Source organism: Coenobita brevimanus, chromosome 57 (genome assembly GCF_032717465.1).
Source record: "Coenobita brevimanus isolate Jiangsu-jjx chromosome 57, ASM3271746v2, whole genome shotgun sequence".
Taxonomy (NCBI): Eukaryota; Metazoa; Arthropoda; class Malacostraca; order Decapoda; family Coenobitidae; genus Coenobita; species Coenobita brevimanus.
The window spans coordinates 36406549-36416718 of NC_137010.1; the positions used below are offsets into that span (position 1 = coordinate 36406549).

Consider the following 10170-nt stretch of genomic DNA (forward strand, 5'->3'; position numbering starts at 1 on the left):
GGGAAGAATTCAGGTTGGAGAGTTGAGAGCACTTAGTACAGATGAAATTATTTTTAGCAAGCGAAGAACAGACTTAGCACGATTCCGGGCAGAAACATAAACAAGATGTGACTCAGGGATGGGTTGGCTCTGGTACCTTTTATAGGTCCTCTCCTTGTTGCAGACAGCATTAGAACAAGCGTGATTAAACCAAGGCTTTCTGGCATTAGTCAAAGGATATGAGAAAGGAATGTATGATTCCATGCCCGTGAGAATAACCTCTGTAAAGCGCAAGGCACACTCAGATGGCTCCCAGCCATGGAAGCAAGAATCATCCCATGGAAAATCAAAGAAGTACTGTCTGAGGGCCTCCCAATTCACAGCTCCAAAGTGCCACAGATGACGTTTCTTTGGAGGGTCCACAGGCTGTACCGGAGTGATAGGACAGTAACATTAAGGTAATAAGGTTGTGATCGAAGGAGCCCAACGGAGTTGAAAGTGTAAGCAGAAGGATTAGTTATAAGGAAGAGGTCAAGTATGTTGGAGCTCTCTCCAAGGTGGTCAGGGATACAGGTAGAGTGCTGTACAAGCTGCTCTAGGTCATTTAGGATAGAAAAGATGTAGGCTTGTTCACCAGGTGGATCAGTGAAAGGAGAGGAGAGCCAAAGGTGGTGGTGAACATTGAAATCTCCTAGAATGGAGATTTCAGACAAAGGAGAAATGGATAGAATGTGTTCCATCATAGAAGTAAGATAGTTGAAGAATTTTTGATAGTCAGTAGAATTAGGGGATAAGTAAACAGCGCAGATATATTTAGTCTGAGAATGACAAGAAAGCCAAAGCCAGGGAGTAGTGAATTCAGAAGAATCAAGTTCAGGGACACGAGAGCATCTCATGGACAGAGAAAACAGACATAAATGCACATATAACCTAAGAAGCATCAGCAACAGGACAGTGCAAGAAGCTACATAAAAAGAGAGGCGATAAAGACGTACGGAAATTCAGTTCCCCAAATCGGGCAACTGATAAGTGGAATGTGCTACCAAATGAAATAGTGTGTGCCAAAACTATTCATAAAATTAATATGTACAATAAATATGGTTTAATACATGGGACAGTACGAGCTTGACTCATTCTAGTAAAGATACAATTAGGTAAGAACAATTAGGTTAGGTAAAAACAAGAGAGAGAGAGAGAGTGTACAGTAACGGCCATGCCACGTTGAGTACACCGCTTCCCGTCCGATCAGCGAAGTTAAGCAACGTTGGGTCTGGTTAGTACTTGGATGGGTGACCGCCTGGGAACACCAGATGCTGTTGGCATCCCTACGTGTCAAGTGGGGTTGGTGGAGGATTAGTGCCCCTCCCTGTAAAACAATTAACTCTAAGCCCTTGACCACCCCGCTTGGGATACATGGCGTCTGGCAATGGATGGATGGATGGATGTATGTTATTATTTAGATTCTGAAAGAGAGAGAGAGAGAGAGAGAGAGAGAGAGACTGTACAGTATACGTACATGTATGTATGTTACTATTTAGATTTTACTTGCCATGCACTGGTCAAGCTGCCCCTGAAGCTGAGAAAGTTCGCCTGAAGAAGGTGCTTGTGTCACTGTTTCAACCCGCTGACTGATCTCACTCAGTTGTTGTTCTGCCGCTGCCAGACGCTGTTCAAAGGCACTCGGTTGCTGGCATGCTTCCAAACGCACCTCAACCTCTTCATATTTTTTCTATGTGGGCAAAAAGAAACGTGATGCTGTTATTATCCCACTTTTGTAATCTAATCATAAATGACCTGATAAAACAGCTTCACTGAACAAAATTTATCTGCTTCATAACTGTGCCTCAAAACTTCTGAATCACAACATGTATTGTAGCAATCATAGGTATTTTACTTGTATGCATTTACCATGCATGAACAGAAGGGAAAATAATCTATGAAAATGTTAAAATCTTAAAACCGTCCATATGCTCAGAATAATCAAATATAAAGTATCATAATTACTTTTACTTTTGCTAAACCATTTAAGTCACACGTTATAACAATAACTATGTGAATGTAGCTTCCATGAAAAACATCATAATCATTACAAGCCTAATTCTCACCAATGAGATGGGATAATAAAGGATCAAGAAAGACAGAGAAATAATAAATGCGGAACTATTCACACAGCATGTCCCTTAAAATGGGCCACCCAATCATTCAGGCCTTCAAAATCTTGTTTCTACCTCAAAAGCAGAATTATCAGCACAAATTTTATTGTATTTTTATTCACAGATGAACTACATAGTCAGATACTGTCATTCTACTATCAAGTTAAAGGAGGGATGCAAGCCCTTATCATGTGCATCTCTATACGTAATTCATCTATCCATTTCCATCTTTTGTCAGTTCCATAGCTTCATTAACTTTCATACTCTCTCTCTCTCTCTCTCTCATTTGCCATATCCATCCAAGTTCTTGGCTTACCACACCTACTCCCTTCTTCAAACCTACCAATCACCTTATCTATATTTATTTTCTCTATATGACCATACTATCTAAACATACTACAGTATTTTCAACCATTTTATCAGGAGGTTTCCTAACCCCACATTTTTTGTTACCTTATCCAGGTTAAGCAAACTATACACATTTCTTAATACAGTAATCTCTCAATTATCTAGCATAATTCAGCCCCTGCTGGATATAGGGAAACACCAGATATTGCGTCAGTACCCCCAATCGGCTATCCATTGGCGTTGAGCCACATAATACGTCACTATCCTATTGACACTCCATCCTAAAAACTTTCCAACAATATTACCCATGAGCAAAACATTTAAATCAAGCATATTCGTAAAATACAATATACAGGCAAACCCTGGTTTAATGATACAACCAGTTAAGTAAAAACCCATCACTAGGCAGGGTATTGTATCTCAGGGTAGATTTAACATGTAAAGTACTGTACAGGATGTGTTTTTGAGCCACCCATATGAGTAAAAAAAAAAAAAAAAAAGTTAAAAGCCAATTTAAATGGCCTAACAGCTGTAAAAGAAGCTAATCTAAGCCTAAAACCAATGCCTGTCTTGCTTGTACCCAGTCAAGGTCATTGGAGAATGCAATCTCTGACTCGTATTCAAGATCGGTAGAGAAGAAGCAGCAGCACTACATACAATCCCACCATCAGATGGTCCTGGGATAATTAAATCTATTATGCATAATAATAATGAATGAGTGACACAGAATTGTCTAAGATGCGAACTGTTGTGACAGAGAATCGTTGATGTTTTGACGGGGAATTCTCTTGACGGGGAATGTGATCTATGATGCGATCAGGATAGCCTTTTCAATGGCCCCTCTTTATGTCGTTTTATTTGCTGTTCTGGTTGCTCATCTCCTTTATTTTCTTCTCTCTTATTTTCCAACATTTATTTACAAATTCCTTTGTATTTTCAAAGCGTATTCCCTTGAACAGCCTGAATGTAAGCACATAATTTACCGAAGTCATAAATTTCATCAATGCAGGAATATTTACTCTTTAAGGCTTTCATAATTACAGTATTAATATTTATTTAAAATTATTATTATGTATTCCATGATGGGTTAGATGTTCAATGGTCAAACATGAAATATTCTTTGTTGAGTCGCCTAGTTGTCCACACCGTTTTGTATCTCGTCTGATGGGCGAGAATCTGTACCCCAAATGACAGTGTTCATTCCACCTATGACTAAAACACATTAATCTAAGTCTCAAAACAGTTTGTTAGCCAACCTAAACACAAAATTTAAGTCTAAAATATCATCAATATACATTAAAAAAAAATTAAAACCCATCGTTAAACCAGGGCTTGGCCATCATCAGGCAGGGCAGGGTGGCATTTCTACTCCCCATCGTTATTCTGGGGTATCATTTATAGGGGTATCATAAATCGGGGTTTGCCTGTTGTATTGATACAGTACAGTACTGTACGTATAGTACAGTAATACAGTACATAATACTAAATAATCACAATCATACTGTACTCATCTAGTGTTGGCATCAATGAAAGGAAGAGTAGTACAGTACACTATGCAGTACAGTGCACTTAATCACATGTGGTCTAGTGATGAACAGCCACCGTGTAGGTCACAAATGCACATTGCCCAGGTATGTCCTCACTACAGTATACAGTGGTCAGAGCACTAGGGCATAGAGCACTGAGGGGCCACAAGGGAAGTCACAGCACTACAGCAACGAGCAAGGTACAGGGAGCCACTGTCTGTCACTGCACTGGGGGATAGCCACCGCGTGGATCACATTTGCACAATGCACTAATACATCCTCACTATAAGGCGTCCTAGGGAGAGAATGGGAGAGCAACGGTAGGCCTGGTGCATCGGGTGGGCTGCTCCCGCAAGACAATGTGATTGGCTGGTGTGTTGCAGGGTCTGCCTGCCCGCAAACTGAGTCTCATGTCTGAGTCGGATGATACACACTACTGCCAAAAAATGCACAGTACCACCAACTGCTTCCCATCTGTGAGCCAGCTATTGCCTAATTTCACCAGATATTGTTTTAACAGAGTCAAAGAAAAAGTGCTGGATATTGCACTGGGCTGGATATTGTGATGACAGGTAACTGGGAGATTACTGTAGTCCCACTTCCACTGCTCAAACTCATGACATTTCATACCCATGCCATACCAATTTCACTCGACAGAATCAATACATCTGCAGATATATGCCGGCATGTCCTGTATGTTCTGTAAGAATGCATATTTCACAACAGAATATACCAGTACTGTACTAGACTGATGAAGGGACATGAAACCTACACTCGCAACACACAACTCAGGTTTAGACTTGCTTAGCTTACATAATGTAGAGTATTCATTCCAGACAAACCTTGCAAAAGCTTGAAATTCATAACTGAAATGCTGCAGAACTGCCTAAGTCACCCTTAATACCAATGCAAAATTAATGCACAAATGCATTCACATGTCTGAAAGTGTTCAAATAAAATGATGTATAAATGCAAACTGACAAAGAATAAGACCTAAGAAGCCTACAAAGACCATAAGAATATAGCCACCGATGTTCCTAGTGACTTGGTGGCTAGAACTCAGTAGCTGGAAATATAGCCTTGCACAGGTTCAATCACCAAGAGGTGGTCAAAGGTTTATCTGGTACCACCAGAAAATTATATTTAGCTCAGGGCAAATTTTTTGATCCGGTGGGTTTGTAACAGCTTTCATTTATCCCTTCATGACAGTGATTCATCCAAACCTAAATAAAATTATCTGGAAGTAAGATGAGCAAATTTAAATGAACCCTATCAGGTTTCTGGGCTGGGCAGATTATGTCTGTGCTAGAGTCAGCCACTCTCGCGCTGACCCACATCTTCACATCGGAATATTTTTCTTTGACTGCTCTGTGTATGTATACTTTTCATGACAGAATGTGGGTCTTCATGTCATTTTAAAGCTGAATAGTTGCACTTTATTTTAGTATGTTCAAAAACAAAAAGTAAAGAAAATAAAAAAAAGCTGAATAGTTGTACTTTATTTTAGTATTTTTCAAAAAGGAAAACAAAGAAAATAAAGAGTCAAAATGACAAGTTGAAGTTAGGCAAAAAACCAAACTTTTATACTTTGCTGTAGCAAAATATTAGGCCAAAAAAACTAATAAAGATACATAAATCTGATTTTAAACCATGCAAAACTATAGTAAATTACCTTTGCAAATGATATATGGATTACGGTAATTTCTGCATTTTATTGTGTGGTAAACCAAAAGGAAAAAGATGCACAATATTTTATGATTCCTGGCTGCATACTCGCTGTGCTATCTTTTTCTTTGATCAGTCAGTGTAAATACATTATTTATGACAGAATGCTGGTGTTGGTGTCATTTTAAAGCTGAATAGTTGTATTTTATTGTAGTATGTTCAAAAGTGGAAAACAAAGAAAATTAAAAGTCATAATGATGAGTTGAAAAAGGGCAAAAACCAAAATCTTATATCTTGCCATTGAAAAATATTTGCCAAGAATAAAGTAATAAAGTAATGAAGCCATGAGTCATAGCAGCTGCACAGTGCTTGTCTTGCCCAGAGCAAGCATTCCACAACATCATGCCCGAGCCTCTTTGTTACGATGCATTAATGTGATTTATGGTGAATATTTTACAAAAGTACTGCATCTTAAAATGACGAATAAATTCATCAACGGAATCTCTGAGGTTTGACTTCAAATGACGCCAAAAGCATCATCAGACTCTTAAAGGGTTAAAGAAAAAAGTCTAGACTTAAGAGATTAAATGTACTAGCATAGCCTCAAGCCTCCACATCTCAAACAGGGTTCAATGGGACTAACTATTGCTGCTTTTACCCCCTCATGTGCTCTTACCTTGAGGTGTGTGACCTGGTCATGGAGTCGAGTGGCAGCCTCAGTTTTGCCCTGGGCTCGATACACCTCCACCTGTCCCTCCATCTTCTCCAACACACTTGCTTGCTGAGCCAGCTCCTCTTGCACCTGTAAAATAGAGTTTTAAGTTCAGGATCAGTAATAGGTGCTTAGGGTTTTGTTGCTTAATCTTAAAACACCCAAGAGAGAGCTGGAGGTTTTTTCAATTATTCAATGCCACCAGAATAAGCCAGTCACTTGCACTTAAATGTTCTGGACTACAGTATCCTAGTCTCAGGCCCCTAAACCTTACAATGAATAATGAGCAAACAGATATTTTTAGCTTATACTTGGTTACATTATTATGAGTCTTCATACCAAAATATAAGAATTTGGAAAACTATGCTGGAAAATGTTTAACCTATAAACAGTGGGGTATGTCACACAACAAATTTGTACATATTTCCCATCCATTTTTTCTACTTTCTTCAACTGTGTTAAGTACGGCAGCTCTTCTGCCATTCCAGTCAGTTTTGGCTTGACCAGTGAGCTGTAAGGTTGATCTGTTCTGCCCAGTTACATCTCAGAGGCACCCTCATCTAGAAAACTGCAATGTTTTACAGCACAATGGCCAAACATTAACATACTTCAGCATGTCACATCTAGATGATGAAAGCTGCAGAGGTGTTTCTGGTGTCTATTACCAGGCAAAAGAATGCAGTTTTCAAACAGATATGTTGTCTTAGTTTTTCCAGTACATCTTCCTTCAAAGAAAGAAAATGTCCATCCATCCATCAGCAAATCCTACGTTGCCCCATGAGGAGCGTAGGAGCCCAGGGCTAGGCAGTTGGTCCTGACATTTAACCTGTTAACTGCTCATGGCAGTTTTTTGGAGGTGTCAATGGTGTACAGACGTAGGGGTAAAAATGAAATTTCCCAGAGGCCAAATATTGTCCTAGGAATTGAGAGAACACATGCCAAAGTATATAGTAACAAAATATTGGCTCAATATTTACCTTGGTAAAGCCGTGGAAGAACATCAAAGTGTCTGATTCCCTATTGAAATATATGGTTTTCATTTTCTTTTTTGATTTCGGCTTCAGTTTTGAAGGCTCAAACATGCTTGCATGGGTCGGCCTTGGTCACCATGGCACTATATTCAAAATTCACCAGCGCAGCCAGGGCTGTATTGAGCAGTCGCACTCGGAACAGCCTGGGCTGTATAGAGCAGTTAATGGGTTAAGATGAGAGTGACCAGCCTTGCTCATCCCTGAGTGGCATTACGTGAGCAAATAAACCCCAACCACCCCTTGGATACAAACCTTCACCGGCTCAATCCAACTGGAGCGCAATAATTATCCACTAAACCACCAGGCGCCAAAATTTGGTTATATGGTTACCACTCAGCATAGTAAATGGTTTCCTGGTGTACAGGAAACCATTTGGCTTGTCACTAAGTGTAGAGTCACCCACAAGCAGAAGGAAGAGGAAAGAATGAAGGAAAGAAAGACAGAAGAGGGAGTGTAAAGTCACCTGTAGGCAGAAGGACAAGGAAAGAATGAAGGAAGGAAAGACAGAAGAGGATGGAAAGAAAGAAGGATGGAGGAGAGGAAAGGACAGACACCCAAGAGCAGCACTACATTGAGTGAGTGGATGGTGAGAGCCCCCAACTACCACACAGAAAGAAAATGTACTTAAGAGAAATGGAAATTGGACTTTTCCCATTCTCTGAGTTGAGTGAAATCAATCAATCAATCAGTCAATCAATCAATCAGTCAAACAAACAATCAATTCAAATGACATTATGCTTCTCCTTGGAATCCTCATACTGAGAGTGGCCATGGAACAACTGATGCTGTCTGTGGACTGGAAGCTAAAATATGTATCAAAAGCATCTAACTGCTTCCCTACAGATGCTGGAAACTGAATGGAAAATATTTCAGATTGGTAATGAAGTTTCTCCCTGTCACAACTAAGTAGTATCCCCTTTATGGGAGAGTTCTCTAAGGCTTGCAAGATCAAGGGTGGCCTTTGAGTTACGAACTGCTGTAGTGTTTAAGTCTCACTGCCCTCATACAGTTATCAGACATCTGGTGGTGTAGCATGTTATGGTGCTTCAACTAGATATGACCGATGAGGGTTTAATTCCAAAGGATGGTTAGGGCTTGTTGCTCATGTAATGTCTCTAAGGTGTGAGCAACTTGTGCCCTTCCATGTTTGGAGTGAGTAGCCTAGCACAGGGGCTGTATGCTTTGGCTGGGGCAATACTGGTTTGATAACGGACAGCGGGTATTAATAACTGTAATAATATGAGTCTCAGCTTAAACTCTGTCTCTGCTAACAGGAAGCTGATTCCTGCCAAAGACTGATGACTGTTTGGCTCATTACCCAACTCTGGAGGGGTGTATGGGAAACTGTAGAAATGGATGGAAAATTATTTAGTGGGAAAGCAGATGAAAACACACATCAGAGACAACTATTCCCAGTGTAGAAGTGTGATTTGTGCAGTGCCCCTGGGTTTAGTGTTGGTCCCTATTATGTTTCTGATACATATAAAAGTCATGTCAGAAGGGCTAAATGGTTATATGAAAATATCTGCAGAAAATGTAAAAAATATGAAATGTATCAGTAATAAAGTCAAAAATAATCACAAAATTACTTGGACAAACTGCACAACTGGGGCCAGTCTCTGAAAATTAATTTCAGTGCAGAATATGCTACATCCTGGAAATGACAGTATGTGACAAGAGACCAAGTTGTATGTATAAAATGGAAACGAAACAATCAATATGGCAAAAAAAAAAAAAAAAAAAAAAAAAGGGCCCAAGAGTAGCAATAACTGTACAGGATGACTTATCACTGGAAATGTCTTCATAACATGATCACTGGAGTGGCACAGAGACTGTTGATCAATGCAGGAGTAGCTTTTAATAACAGCAGACTCTCAATTACCCAATGTAACAATTTCCACCCTATCACATCAACCAGTGCTTTTGGCTCAGCTCTATCAAAACAATATCCAGTGAAATTAGGCAATATCCAGCTCAGAAATGGGAAGCAATTGGTGGTACTAAGCTGTTCTTGGTGGTAATGCATATCATCCAGCTCAGACACTGGACCCAATTGGCATGTAGGCAGACCCAGCAACAAGCCAATCACAATGCTTCAGGAACGGCCCACCCAAAGCATCAAGCCAACCGTTGCCCTCTCATTCTCTCCACTGGATGCAGTATAGTGAGGACCTAGCCATGCCTTGTGCATTTGTGACCCATGTGGTGGCTACCTCCTAGTGCTGTGACTTAGCCTGTGGTCCCCCCAAGCCTCACTCATTGCTGTAGTGCTGTGACTTGCCTTGTGGCCCCACAGTGCTCCATGCCCTAGTGCTCTGAGTACTGTACCCCAGTTCTGCATGATGACTGAGTCTGTGGTTTTTGTGGCAGTGCCCTGGCTGCTGCAGGCCCTGCTTGCCTTTTGCCTGGTCATAGTTGTCATCTTCATGGCTCTTCCACAACCTGTTAACAGGCATCATGTGGTTCTCTCCATGGAGAATAAGATGGAGAAAATCAAGAAGTTGGAGCAAGACCGGATCATTGCAAGGCTCAGGCAGCTATATGACATGCCCCGGACCATGTTGCAGGATCTACAGAAGAACAAGCGCTCCATCACGATGTTCTTCCAGGATGACCATGGTACAATTGTTCGACAGAATGAGCACAAGATGATGGCCATGCCATGCCATGACGAACTCGGCCAGGCCTACCTGAAGTGTCTCAGACAAGAGTGTGGCAGTGGTGTGATTATGTGTCCATTCAAGTTGAAGGCTGCA

The 10170-nt window shown here is 40.6% G+C and overlaps 1 non-coding gene across 1 annotated transcript; it reads left to right on the forward strand.

Moving 5' to 3' along the window:
* Positions 1-1182: 1182 nt before the first annotated feature.
* On the forward strand, positions 1183-1301 carry LOC145402370 (5S ribosomal RNA). The gene has a single exon (XR_013897728.1). It is a non-coding gene; the product is annotated as a 5S ribosomal RNA (ribosomal RNA).
* The last annotated feature ends 8869 nt before the right edge of the window (positions 1302-10170 follow it).